The sequence below is a fragment of the Cyprinus carpio genome, chromosome A7 (genome assembly GCF_018340385.1).
Source record: "Cyprinus carpio isolate SPL01 chromosome A7, ASM1834038v1, whole genome shotgun sequence".
NCBI lineage: Eukaryota > Metazoa > Chordata > Actinopteri > Cypriniformes > Cyprinidae > Cyprinus > Cyprinus carpio.
In genome coordinates this window covers 46,658,489-46,671,441 of record NC_056578.1, presented here as the reverse complement: position 1 = coordinate 46,671,441, position 12,953 = coordinate 46,658,489, and the positions used below count along the sequence as shown (strand labels likewise).

Sequence of the window (12,953 nt, the reverse complement as noted above, 5' to 3'; positions counted from 1 at the left end):
ACCACGGATGCTTTCTCTCTTTACTGCTGAAATCTATTCAGCACCACCTGAGAAGCACCAATGTCTAAAATAAAACAGTCCTGAGATTGTATATAGTTCTGTTCAAATCTGTAATCAAAATGAGGCTGCGCAGTTAGACCATCTAAGAAGAAAATGTTGTGAAAAGTTCTGAAAAAAGAGGAGACAAACAACAACAAAAACAAAGGGACAAGTGTTCAAGTTCACCCAGTAAGCATATTTGTAATAATATTGATAAAAGCCAGTGTATGTTAATTTAGTTTAACAGTGTGTTAATTTTAATATTGATGCTTGTGTGTAAACAGAACAGCTGGAGATCTGGAGAGAAAAGCATCAAAGAGAAGTGCTGAGAAGAGAAAAAGTAAGTACAAGTTAGTACTTCTGACTAGGGTCAGAAATATCAGAGAGGATATGTTCTTATTTGACCTTTATCGTATGAGATTGTGTATTTAACAAACACAGTGTTGTGATATTAAGAATTTGGGTAGACAAAAGGCGAATACTTTAAACTTAAACTTATATAAATTTATTTTAAGGCCCTTTGTGGGAATCCAGCCGTTGTCTAATCTGATTGGACACTGAAAAATTGGGCTAGTTTTCATTCCATTTGGGCGGGTTTTGAGTTGTCATTGGCCTGGAAATATTTCTGGGACCTGTGGCAACCCTGATTATAACAAACGTATCTCTACTTATACATTAAAGGAATATAAGTATGGTATGTTGTTTATATTATTATTTGTTTACAGATCTAAGGTTAGTCCATTACACACCGGGGTTAACACATCTGTCACGTTTGCAAAAAAGATGTGTGAGTGTTCTGTGTAGTAATGGAAAACTAAAACTGTTCAAACGCATAAAATGTAAACCCAGACAGAACTATTTTCCAAATGTGAAGGCAGGTGGTTAATGTTTAAATATCGAGTGTTCGAGTGGAAACGGGTCTCATCAGTGTGATTTGTAGTGGCTCTTAAAAGAGCCTTTGGGGTTTAATTTCCGCTGATGCATGCGGCGTTGGATTAAGCGCGCTCTCCGGCTCCGCGGATGCGGTCGCGCCAGCCAGCTGGATGTCTTTGGGTCATGATGGTGACTCTCTTGGCGTGGATGGCGCACAGGTTGGTGTCCTCGAACAGACCGACCAGATAAGCCTCGCTGGACTCCTGCAGGTCGCCATGACGGGCTGGAGCTCTGGGAAGGCGCAGGTCCGTTCTTGAAATCCTGAGCGATCTCTCGCCCAGTACGCTGGAAAGGCAAGTTTGCGGATCAGCAGCTCGGTGGACTTCTGATAGCGGCGGATCTCTCGGAGAGCCACGGTCCCGGCCTGTAACGATGGGGCTTCTTCTACGCCGCCGGTGGCTGGGTGCATCTTCCCGGGCGGGGCTTTATTAGAGCGAGCTGCTTTTGTAGGCGTCGGGGGCTTTACCACCGTGGATTTACGAGCGTTCTGCTTGGTTCTAATGCCATTTCTTCTTGCTTTGTATTATTGGACGTTGCTTTCCTGTCTCTGCTCTTAGTTTCGAGTAGAAAAATGCTGCTCTGTGTTTTTTTTTGCGCGCCTGCTGTGTGTCTTTTAAAATTTTTCTTGCCTCAATACAGCCACAGCTTATGGCGTCATAAAGGTGCAGAGACGGAGCTGTTTGATTGGCTGATGTTTGACATCTTGACTGTTAACCAATGACTGCACACCTCCTATTTTCAGACGGAGCTGTTTGTGTCTCCCGCTCAAAATGCTTTGTGTTTATAACTTTGTGCAATCAGACAGTCTACTACACGCGTTCCAAGTTTCCTACTGACAGTGTTTTGTATAATCCTTTTTTACCCTTTGGTTTAAATGGTTGTTTAAAACTATCTCCAGCTTTTGATTGCATTTACAATTACCCACACTAAACATTTGTATATATAATGTATTATTTTTCTTAAATCTGAACGTGTGTATATATATATATATATATATATATATATAGCACATAGGTGATCCGTGTGCACCACTGTCTTATAATGTATAAGATTTCTATTCAAACTGAAAGTATAAATCTAGTTTACCCGCTAATGTTTTCAAAGCTCAATGCAAAACTGTGACATTTTATTCACTGCTTTACAATCAGCGCTAAACCCAGAACCGCGTAGACTTACTTGCCAGCAATCCGCCAAAATAAAAGCTTGCTGATTTTAAGTCTGAGAAAAAAAAAAAAGTGCAATATTATCACTATTATTAATTTATTTTTTAGGTATATTTGATGGGTCACACCATGTGTCGTGTGAGTATCTGACCAACTCTCCAGATTCTCATAAGAGAACCAGGCTGAAAAACCTGTGCACCTATCTTTAACAAAGAACTAAAAGAAAATTGCTCTGTAAGAGATAAAATGGGTGGCTCTGAAAAGAGCCTTTGGGTTTCAGAAACACGCTTGGATCTGTTTACTTGGCTTTGGCGGGTTTCTCAGTCTTCTTGGGCAGCAGCACGGCCTGGATGTTGGGCAGCACGCCGCCCTGAGCGATGGTCACTCGGCCCAGGAGTTTGTTGAGCTCCTCATCGTTGCGCACCGCCAGCTGCAGGTGACGGGGAATTATGCGGGTTTTCTTGTTGTCTCTTGCGGCATTTTCCAGCCAACTCCAGGATCTCAGCGGTCAGATACTCGAGCACAAGCCGCCAGATAGACGGGACTCGCGCTCCGCTCTCTTAATCCGACGCGCTCTGCGTAGTTTGTCCCTTGCGGAGGAGCCTGTGGACACGGCCGACGGGGAACTGCAGCCCTGCCCTGGACGAGCGAGTCTTGGCCTTCGCTCGCGCTTTAAACAAAAAAACCGCCGTTTTTTTGCCTCTTCACCACTCATTGTTGATTGTAAGAACTGTTACTTTCGCTTGTAAGGCAGAAATAATGAATACGTGAGTCCCGCTCTACTGTATTTAAAAGAGTCACGAATCGCCCATTGGTTTAGAGTCTGTAAGATTTCAAACCAATCGCTGAACTTCCCTCCAACACCGACCGCCGAAGCCACGCCTCCACAGCTGGCGCGCGGATTCTGCAGCTTTAGAAACAACACGACAAAACATTCAAGAACTTGTGAAGAAGAAAAGAAGCTTTGTGGCTTTTCTAAATACAGTTAACATGTAAAACATTGAGTCGAGGTGAACTCAGATACACTCTTCTAATTTATCTTTTTGTCACTTTTTTTAATTTGAACTGCATTCTTCTGATTGTAAGCATACTCAGTAATCTTGATCTAATCAAACTAAATAATAATTTGGACAATAGAAGAGAGGTTCAGCTTTTTAGTACATGGTGTAATTTATTTTTGTTTAATTGATTTATGAAGACACACAGAAGCAGTAATACTGGTGACAATCCATGGTCAGAAGATAGAAATAGTTCAGTCTTATAAATTGTATTGGTATCCATTTGGACAGTAAATTAAACTGGAGAAAGTACAGGTGAGGTTGTCCTTTAAGAAACCACAGTCAGGATTTACTGTCTATATTATATATTGTGTTTTTGCTTTTTTGTACATTGTATATTTTGTTTATTATTATTTTTGTTGTCTGTGTCCTGTCTTGTCACTGTTGCACAGTGGAGCTTCTGTCACTAAAACAAATTTCTTGTATGTGTAAACATTCCTGGAGATAAAGCTCATTCTGATTAATTTTGAGGAAGATCAGTTCCTGTGGCATTAAAGCTTCTTCTGTTCTGTGCAGTGCTCTGCTGGGGAGCTGATATCACTGTGGATAGATAAAACTGGATTAAGATAACATGATCAGAAAGGATGGTTTCTATTATTGGTTTGGCTCCAGATTCTCTTGAGGTTTTTGGTGGAAAAAGAGAACAAGGGCCCAAATTAAACATGATTTTGGTATGAAGAACATCCAGATGGTCTTTTTAGTTCTTCAGTGTTAAATATTTAGATAATAAAAATAACTTTTTTAAAAAAACAATTAAAAACCCCTTTATCCCTGCTGCTGTGTGCAATGTGTATATGAAAGAAACACCACTTGTTATTTATCGCGTTGCCTGCATTTATCGCGTTGCCTGCAGTTTACGACAGCAGATAATCAAGTTTATGTATTACTTTCAATTTACTTATTCCTTTTTAAATTAACAATGGTGGTACAAGTACAACTGTGGCACAAATTAGTTAACATTTCTTAACCTAACCTTACTTCAATAAAGTAAATTGCTCTCTTTAGAGTTTGTGGGTGGCTCTGAAAAGAGCCGTTGGGGAATAAAACAGTTGTTTTTTACTTCTTCTTGGGAGCTGCCTTTTTAGGCTTGGCAGCTTTAGGCTTTGCTGTCTTGGGTTTGGCAGTCTTGGCCTTTTTGGGGCTCTTGGCTGCTTTCTTAGGCGCCGGCTTCTTTGCCTTCTTGGGGCTCTTCGTGGCCTTCTTAGCGGCTGCAGCGGCGGGTTTCTGGCCTCGGGCTTGGGGGATTTCTTAGCGGCGGGCTTCTTTGCCGCTGCGCTCGTGCTTACGGGCTTCGTCTGTGGCAGGCACAGCGGGTTTCTTGGCCGCGGGCTTCTTGCTTCGCTTTAGGAGTCTGCTTTCTCTTCTTCGCCTAGCTTCTTCTTGGTCTCGGTTTGCTGACTTGTTGATCTTGAGGAGCCGGAGGCACCGGTTCCTTTCACCTGCCTACCAGGGCTCCTTTAGTCAGCCAGGCTCTTGATGGCGAGCTTGATGCGGGGAGTTCTTCTTCTCCACGTCGTAGCCGCGCCGGCAGCGAGAGCTTTCTTCAGGGCGCGAGAGACACACCAAGCTCCTCTCCTTGGTCGATGCGGACACGGCTTTAACGATCAGATCACCGAGGTCAGCTGACCTGCTTTTCTTGGCTTTAGTCGGCGGACTTCTTCTTGGGCGCTTTGGCCGGCGGGCGGGCTGCTGCTGGGGCGGTTTCTGCCATCTGTCTCTCTGTGTGCGTAGTATTCAGTAAAATCAGCAAATCAAACGCTCTCTATGTTAACAATGAGCTAGAAAGCGCGCAGACCGAAAGTGCGCTGTGCGCTCTTATTGTAGACAACATTAAACCTTATAAACTCAACCCGCCCGCTCTGTTGTGTCGCTGCGCGCCTCCGCGAGCCGCCTATGCCGCTTTTGTGTTTTCTTCTTCTGCTATATTTTTAAGAGCAAAACTAGACTGCTAAACTAGTTTGGCGCAGTAGAAACAAAGTGAACAGACCACGCAAGGTCTTTGCTTTCTTTGGAGACTAAAATAGCGCGGCCGAGGAAATGTGTCTTTTGCTCCGGTCACGATCAACCTCGAGGCGAGCTCAGCCACGGAACAAAGCCCGTGCGTGCGCATTAATGCCCTCGTTTTAGTGGAAAGTTAATAAAGATTAAAACTCTTCCTCTGAGTGTTTCAGAAACAGTTTGGAAGTGAATTTAATGAAACAGATCATCATGAAGCGCGTTGTGCAGTGTTTGATAAAGCTGTTGTTTTGGGCAGCTTGAACTCAACGAACAGTATCCGGAGGCTTCTGAGTGAGTCACAAGATGATCTGTCATAATACTATAATAATAATAATAATAATAATAATAAACAATAACTCAGTTTGGAAATTCATTAATAATTTTCATATGAATTCATAGAAATTAGCTCCCACATTTGCCAAAAAAAAAAAATTCAGAGATCAGCACAAGTCAGAGGAGTTTATTTACTCTGCCGTTCCATGCTCCAGACACCAAGATTTTAGACTCTACAACAGAGGACACTAACACTCAAGGCACGGCAGGAGGACAGTCGGATCTGGTTGGTCGCTGGAATCAGAGAAACTTTTTTTTTTTCAAATTTTTTTTGTCTTTTTTTTTTTTTTTTTTTTTTCGGTTTTTTTTTTTCGAGAATCTCCAAGACATGGACATATTTGTTCATACATATCTCTGGGTGATTATTTTAGGTCACAAGGCGCGATCGGGGGTCGTAACGGCTCATCTGTAGGGACAGGACCTGAACATTATCAGGTGTTTAGTTTCACACACATGGACCAATGAGTACAGTTTCTCAGAGAGGAAGGAGAAATTCACTGAAAACTGTTTAAAGAAGTTTCTCTGACACACGAAATATCATACAGTGGTTTCTGAGTATGGAGACTCAATGCCGTCCCCATAACCCTGGACAGCTGTACTCGGCAATCACAGAGAGATATATTGCACTAAAGGATTAAAGGGAAGGGGCCTTAAGGTATGACCATAATGTGCTGTGTTTAAATCACATGACATTTTAATTTCTTGTCCAAAGCCTGTTGTTTTTCCTACTGTCACCCTCACAGAAAACACCAGAGTTGCTCTATTATATTCGTCATGTTCTCTTCTCAAGGGGATTTTATTTTAATATTTATTTGTTTATTTATTATTATTATTATTATTATTATTATCATTTTTTTTTTTTTTTTTTAAAAAAGGCAGCATCTTTAAGTACATTGTTATATTTTTATTTCGCAATTTTCTTTGTCTAAAATTATTTTAACTGTAAATCGAGAAAATTCATCCAGTGTTTCCATCGGGCCAATGGCTGTACAACAGTGTAATTGCCAGGAATTATTTTCCGCATTGGGATTTTGTTTTATAGATAGTTATGGAGCCCAAGTCATTTGTTCTGCCGCTCTGTGTTTCTCTCCTGTGTACTGTTTGTGTTTCATGGGGGTGGGTTGGCGGTTCCTTGAGATAGATGTGCGGGGAGGCTGCTACTGGTTCTCCTCTAACACCTGACCCCAATATAAGGTACTTGCCCCCAAACACGCAATCTGGCCAAGATTGTGCCATCGAGGAGTGACTCTGTATAGGTAATAGATCAAATCATAAAGAGCTTTAATTGCCAAGTATGCTTACATCATGGAATTTGGTTTGAGTGACCCTAAAAACTTCCAGTCCACAGAGACCACAACAACAAACACAGACAACACACAAAATAAGAAAAAAAATCAGATAAAGTATTGCTACTTTATTTGAAAAAATAAATACGATTTGAAACTGATATAGAGTATAGATTTTTGGAAAGAGATCCATAGTAAGATGCGGTATGTACTATGAGGAGGTGGTAACAATAAAGGGCGCTAATATTGCATTTATTTTTATTGCCAAAGTGGGGAACACTGTTAACTGTTCATGAGGTAGGATTGGTCTGGGGAAGAAGACTGTTTCTTGTGCCTGACTGTCCTGGTATATGAGACTCTGGAAGCTCGGGCCAGATGGCAAAAGTTTAAAAGATGGGGTAACTTGAGTTGTGAGGGATCCAGAGTGATTTTCTGAGCCCTTTTTCCTCACTCTGGATGTATACACACAGTTCTTGAAGAAGAGATTGGGCAGGGGAGCACCAATAATCCTTTCATAGCAGTCCAAACCGTTCTCTGTAGTCTTCTGATGTCTGATTTTGTAGCTGAACCGGAACCACAGAAGTTATTGTTGAAGTGCACAGGACAGACTCAATGACGGCTGAGTAGAACTGTTTCCAGCAGCTCCCTTGTGGCGGTTTAAACTTCCTCAGCTGGCGAAGGAAAGGTACAACCTTTGTTGGGGTAGCCTTTTAACAATGGAGTCAATGTGATGTGTCCCACTTCAGGTCCTGAGGGAATGGTGGTTCCCAGGAGTCTGAATGACCACTGCAGCCTACAGTGCTGTTCATGATGGGTGAGTGGGGGTAGGCAGGGGTTTCTTCTGCATTCCACGATCATCTCCACTACACTGTTTTGAGAGTGTTCAGCTCCAGGTTGTACGACTTGCACCAGAACAGAGCCAGCTGCTAAAAAAGAAGCCTCTTGTCTGTAAGCAGACTCGTGACCTCCTGGATGAGGCCGGATGACTGTATTTTCGTCGCAAACTTCAGGAGCTCGACAGAGGGGTCTTTTGGAGTGCAGTCGTTGTGTAACATGAGAAGAGCTCAGTGGAGAGAACACATCCCTGAGGTGCACCAGTTTGGTGAGCAGCTGTTTTGACATGATTGATCCCCCAGACTCCACTACTGTTAGCGGTCTCTTCTGTCAAAAGCTGGTGATGCCACTGACAGAATAGACTCCGGAACATAGAGCCTGGGTCAGTTTGGTCTGGAGGGTGTTGGGATGATGGTGTTGAAAGCGACTAAAATCCACAAACAGGATCCTCACATAAGTCCCTGTTTTGTCCAGATGTTGCAGGATGAAGTGCAATCCCAGGTGTTAATGGTTGTGTTAACGGTTGGGGAGTGTGGTAGTGGTTAGAGAGTTGACTCCAAACCTAAGGTTGTGGGTTCGAGTGCAGGTCGGCAATATCACTAGAGGTGTCTTTAGCAAAGGGACCAAACCCCCAACTGCTCCCCGGGCACCGCAGCATAAAGGATACCCACTGCTCCGGGTGTGTGTTCACGGTGTGTGTGTGTGTGTGTGTGTTCACTGCTGTGTGTGTGCACTTTGGATGGGTTAAATGCAGAGCATACTTGGCTGGATGTCACTTTTTTGTGTGTGTGTGTGTGTGTTGGAGATGGTCAGAAGGGGTGTGGGGGGTTTCGAATCTACAATAAAACTCATTCAGGTCTTCAGCAAGTGGTGATTAGGGCCCTTTGCAGCCTCATTGGGGGGGGTGGTGTTTTGTAGTTTGTGATGGCTCTAGCCTGGGTGAAATATTTTGATTTAGTCCCTCATGGTGCGCAGAGGGCTGCTTAGGCTTGGCTCTCCAGTGTTTGTACTGTTTTTGTTTTTTCCTGTTTTTGTTTGTCAAACACGGCATTTTTCCCCGGGTGAACTGTGAAATTGGGCAGAACACCAAAAAATTTTTACCGGGTTTTAAAATTTATTCAGACGTTTTGAACGTGTTGGGGTGGAGCAGCAGCCTGATCAAACGCCCCCAAAAAAAAGGGGAAACGGGGGTTTCCCTAGACTGGGAAGGGGGATTTCAACCCCCATTCCCTGCTCCATTGGCAAATCTCCCCCTTTACCCAAAAAAACGGACGAACCCTTTTTTTTCCGGCAAAAAGGTTTATACATTTTGTGCTCTATTTTTCACGGAAACCCGTCTCAATGACCCCCAACCCGGGGACAGCCCCCATCCCCGGTTTTTTCGCTGTTCAGAGCGGACCCCCAGGAATAACGGGAAACCGGGGGCCCCGGGGGAAGTTTTATATACGGGGGTGCAAGATGTAACTGTGAAAGAAGATATGCTGTTCAGATCTAGAAGTGCTTTTTTCAACTGCAAGAAATTTATTCCCCGGGGGGGAGTTTCACTCGTTCTTCTGGGAGGTTTACACCCCTCCGAAAGCGCATGTAACCCTGGTTTTTACAGAAACCCCCTGACCAGATCACAGAGAAGAAAAAACAACACCAGACTCTGTTTTAATGTTTTTGGGGGGATTTTAATAAAGCCAATCTCCCCGGAACTCCCAAAAATACAGACGCATTTTAAGCCCAAAAAGAGTCGTAATAATGGACACTGTTACACCACAATAAAGGAGCATTCATCTTTTCCCGAGCGCTTTGGGACTGTCGATCACTGTTGGGTTTCTTTATACCAACCCAGGAAACCCTCCCTTTTTTTTTTTCCCTTTCAACAACGTAAGCCATGGTTTACAAAAAAATCGGGGAATCTTGTGGCCCCAAAGGGGGATGCCTACAGAAAGGGGGGACAAAGTCTTGATAATCGGGGCCAGAAAAAAACACTGAACAAAGAGTTAAGCGCTAAAAAGGAACTCAAAAATTTGGAAGACCAGTTTATTTCCAACACCAACCAGTGGGGAAAGGACTGAGAGCCAAAAAACTACAAACCCCCCCCCCCTGCATTAGGTAATCAACGATTGCTAACGACCGAATGGTTTATTGTAGATTTGAAAACCTCAATCCATTCGACATCTCTTACACAACCGAAACCTCCATCAATAAACCCCTTCCCCCCTCCTGCTCTTCAAATCAGTGAAACGAGGCCAGGCTTAGGAGGAACAAAAAAAGAAAAACACCCGGCCAGATGGGTTTCACCAGCCCATTGGAACGGGTGACCAATTTGGGCCCCCCTCTTTTTGATCTTCAACAGACTCTGGAGTTTTGTGAAGGCCGCCCCGCTTTTAAACGCCCACCTATCCCCGTTTCCCAAAAAAAACCCAAGATACGGATTTTGATTACAGACCCCGGGCTTAATGTCTGTCGCTGAAGTCATTTGAAAAAAACTGTTCTGGTATCGAAGGACTCACTGGGCCTTCCCCGGGCCCCTGCGTTTGCTTTCCGACAAAAGGTCTGTGGATGATAATCAAAAAGGGGTTGCATTTATCCGAACATTGGACAAAAAAGGGACTTAGGAGGTCCGTTTTTTGGGCTTTAGTTCGGGAACACCATCATCCCAACAGTCCTCCAGACCAAACTGACCCAGCCTCTGTTCCCAGTCATTGTCATGGACACCAGCTTTCTGCAGATAGGAAAAAGCTAGTGAGCTGGGGGGAAAATTTATGTCAAACCTGCTCCACCAACATGGGCCCCCCAGGGATGTGTTCTTCCCCCTGCCTCTCGCTTACACCCAAAGATGCACCCCAAGGACCCCCTGTCAAGCCCTGAAGTTTTGGGCACACTACAGTCATCAGCCCATTCAGGGCAGTGACGAGTCGCTTACGAAAGAGGTTGAGCAGCTGGTGCTGGGCAGCTTAACAACCTGGGGTGAAAACTTCAAAAAAGTGGAGATGATCGGGGCCCCAGGAGAAACCCCCCCCACCCCCCCCCTACCATTAGACAGCAATGTGGGCAGTGGAGTTATTTAGATTCCCGGGAACCACCATCTTCAGGACTTGAAGTGGGACAACATGACCATTTTTAAAAAGGCAAAAAATTGTACTTTCCCCGCCAGCGAGGAAGTTAACCTGCCACAGGAGCTGCTGAAAAAAGTTTAAACCCGCCCATTGAGTCTGTCCTGTGCACTTCAAAAATGTTGGTTTTGGGTTAGACAAAATCAGACCAGAAGATACAGAGAACGGTTCGGATGCTGAAAGAATTATTGGGGCTCCCCCGCCACCCCTTAAGAATGTATACTCCCGAGTGAGGAAAAGGGCTAGAAAAAACACTCTGGACCCCCTTTTCCAAGTTACCCATCTTTGAACTTTTTTCCATCTGGCGGCGCTTCAGAGCTCATTAAACCGGAAGTCAGGCCAAGAAAATTTTTTTCCCCGGCAATTACCTCATGAACGTTAAATGTTCCCCAATTTTTGCAAAAATGTGAATATTCTTATTTTTTTCAAAGTACCCTCCATCCAAGTAATTTCCATTTTTACTCATTTTATTCCTTATATTAAGCACAAAATGTTTTACAATTTTTTTTATTTTTAATTTTGGGTTTTTTTTTTTTTTGTTTTTTTTTTGTTGTTTTCTCTGTGTACTGGAAGTTGTCACTAAAACAAATTCCTTTTTGCGTAAACATACTTGGCAAAAGCTTTTCTGTTTGATTTGATTTGACATACGAGCCATTTTCCCGGACCCGCCTTGCCAGGGTTTCTTTTGCCTAAAACATCCAAAAAAGGTTTTGACCAAAACATGCAGGTGTTGTACTAATCACCAATCGGGGCGGCAGAAGGTGAGATTCAGAGAACATCAAAGAATGCAAATACACGTAATTTAGGGTGTTTGTTTTTTGTTTAATTGAGGGTTTTTGCCGCACCCTTTTTTTACACCAAAATACCAAGAGAGTGATTCGAATGCATAAGGAGCCGTCTGCTCTGCTCTCTATAGCTCTTATGAATGTCATACAATGATCGATCTGCACAGTGCGAACATACAAAACCTGGATATTTTAGGCAAAAATAGAAATCTAGCAAGGTCACCCCAGATCAGCCCTTCCACACTGAAGCTGAGTCACTGGAAGTAAACCCTGATCTTCCAACTTTTTAGAGTAGGTCCTTTAGCCACTCTAATCTCTTGTCAGTGTTTTCCTGCCTGATTACACAAGACTCTGTCCTTTTCTGTAGGAAAACAAAATTATTTATTTTTTTCAGAAAATGACTACAGCAGTATTTGGGGAAAGGCCAACAGGAAGAGAGCAGGTTACTGAAGCCTTAATGAGATGAGATTGAGGATGAGCAAGTCGACTAGGACACACGACGGTGACCCAACGGTAGAAAGGAAGATAAATGAAAAACCCGATGAGGAGATTATACAAGGAAAGATATTCTCCATGTATAATTGATGTAAACTTAAAAAAACCTATTTTTTTTTATTATTTGATCATCTTGTTTTACCGGGGCTTATAACTGCATTTTTTGGGGGGAAAATGAACTAACGTACATATTTCGGCCTTCCCTGCTAACATTATCTTGATCATTTTACAATGTGCTATCGGTTGAGTATGTACATTGTTTTTTTTTTTGCATTTAAGAAGATTATGTGTGATTTTTTTTCTTCTTTTTTTAACAGTGTCATCTCGTCGTACATTCACTTTGCAAATATGTCAGAACATGTAACGTTAACGTTAAACGTTAGGATCTCGTAAAAAATGTTATCATGTTTCAAATATATGCAAATTGGATCATTTTAAAATATATGTTGTCAATATGTGCATATTTTTTAGGCAGATTACGCCTATGACTTTTTTTTTAAATAATAGATTTGCCATCTCGATGTAAAATTTGCCTTTTTCTTTTCTATAAAATATATTTGCAACTATGCTAAAGGGGTGGTTCAAACATGTCGACATTATAGGAAAGTTGAATGTAAAATTTGTAGGATGTCCTGTTAAAACAAATCGTGTCCATGAAGTGGAACATTCTTTTCTGAGTGTACTTTCATTCCAAATATCAAATCATATCTGTTTTTAATATTCCAGAGACTTCGTTTGACATCATTCCACAATTTAATCTGATTAAACTCAATCGCTCACTTATGGTAATATATAGTTTAACCAAACTGTACTCATTTAATTTCTGAGATATTTTCTCTTTTTGACATTACATTATTAGAGTATATGAAAGGTACATGTAAAAGTTTATAGGATTTTCCCTTTAAAACTAATTTTTACATTAAGT

General features: G+C 42.4%; 1 pseudogene; it reads right to left on the bottom strand.

The window, feature by feature from the left end:
* Positions 1–1,034: 1,034 nt before the first annotated feature.
* Positions 1,035–1,381, bottom strand: LOC122145827 (annotated as a pseudogene).
* Between the last annotated feature and the right edge of the window lie 11,572 nt (positions 1,382–12,953).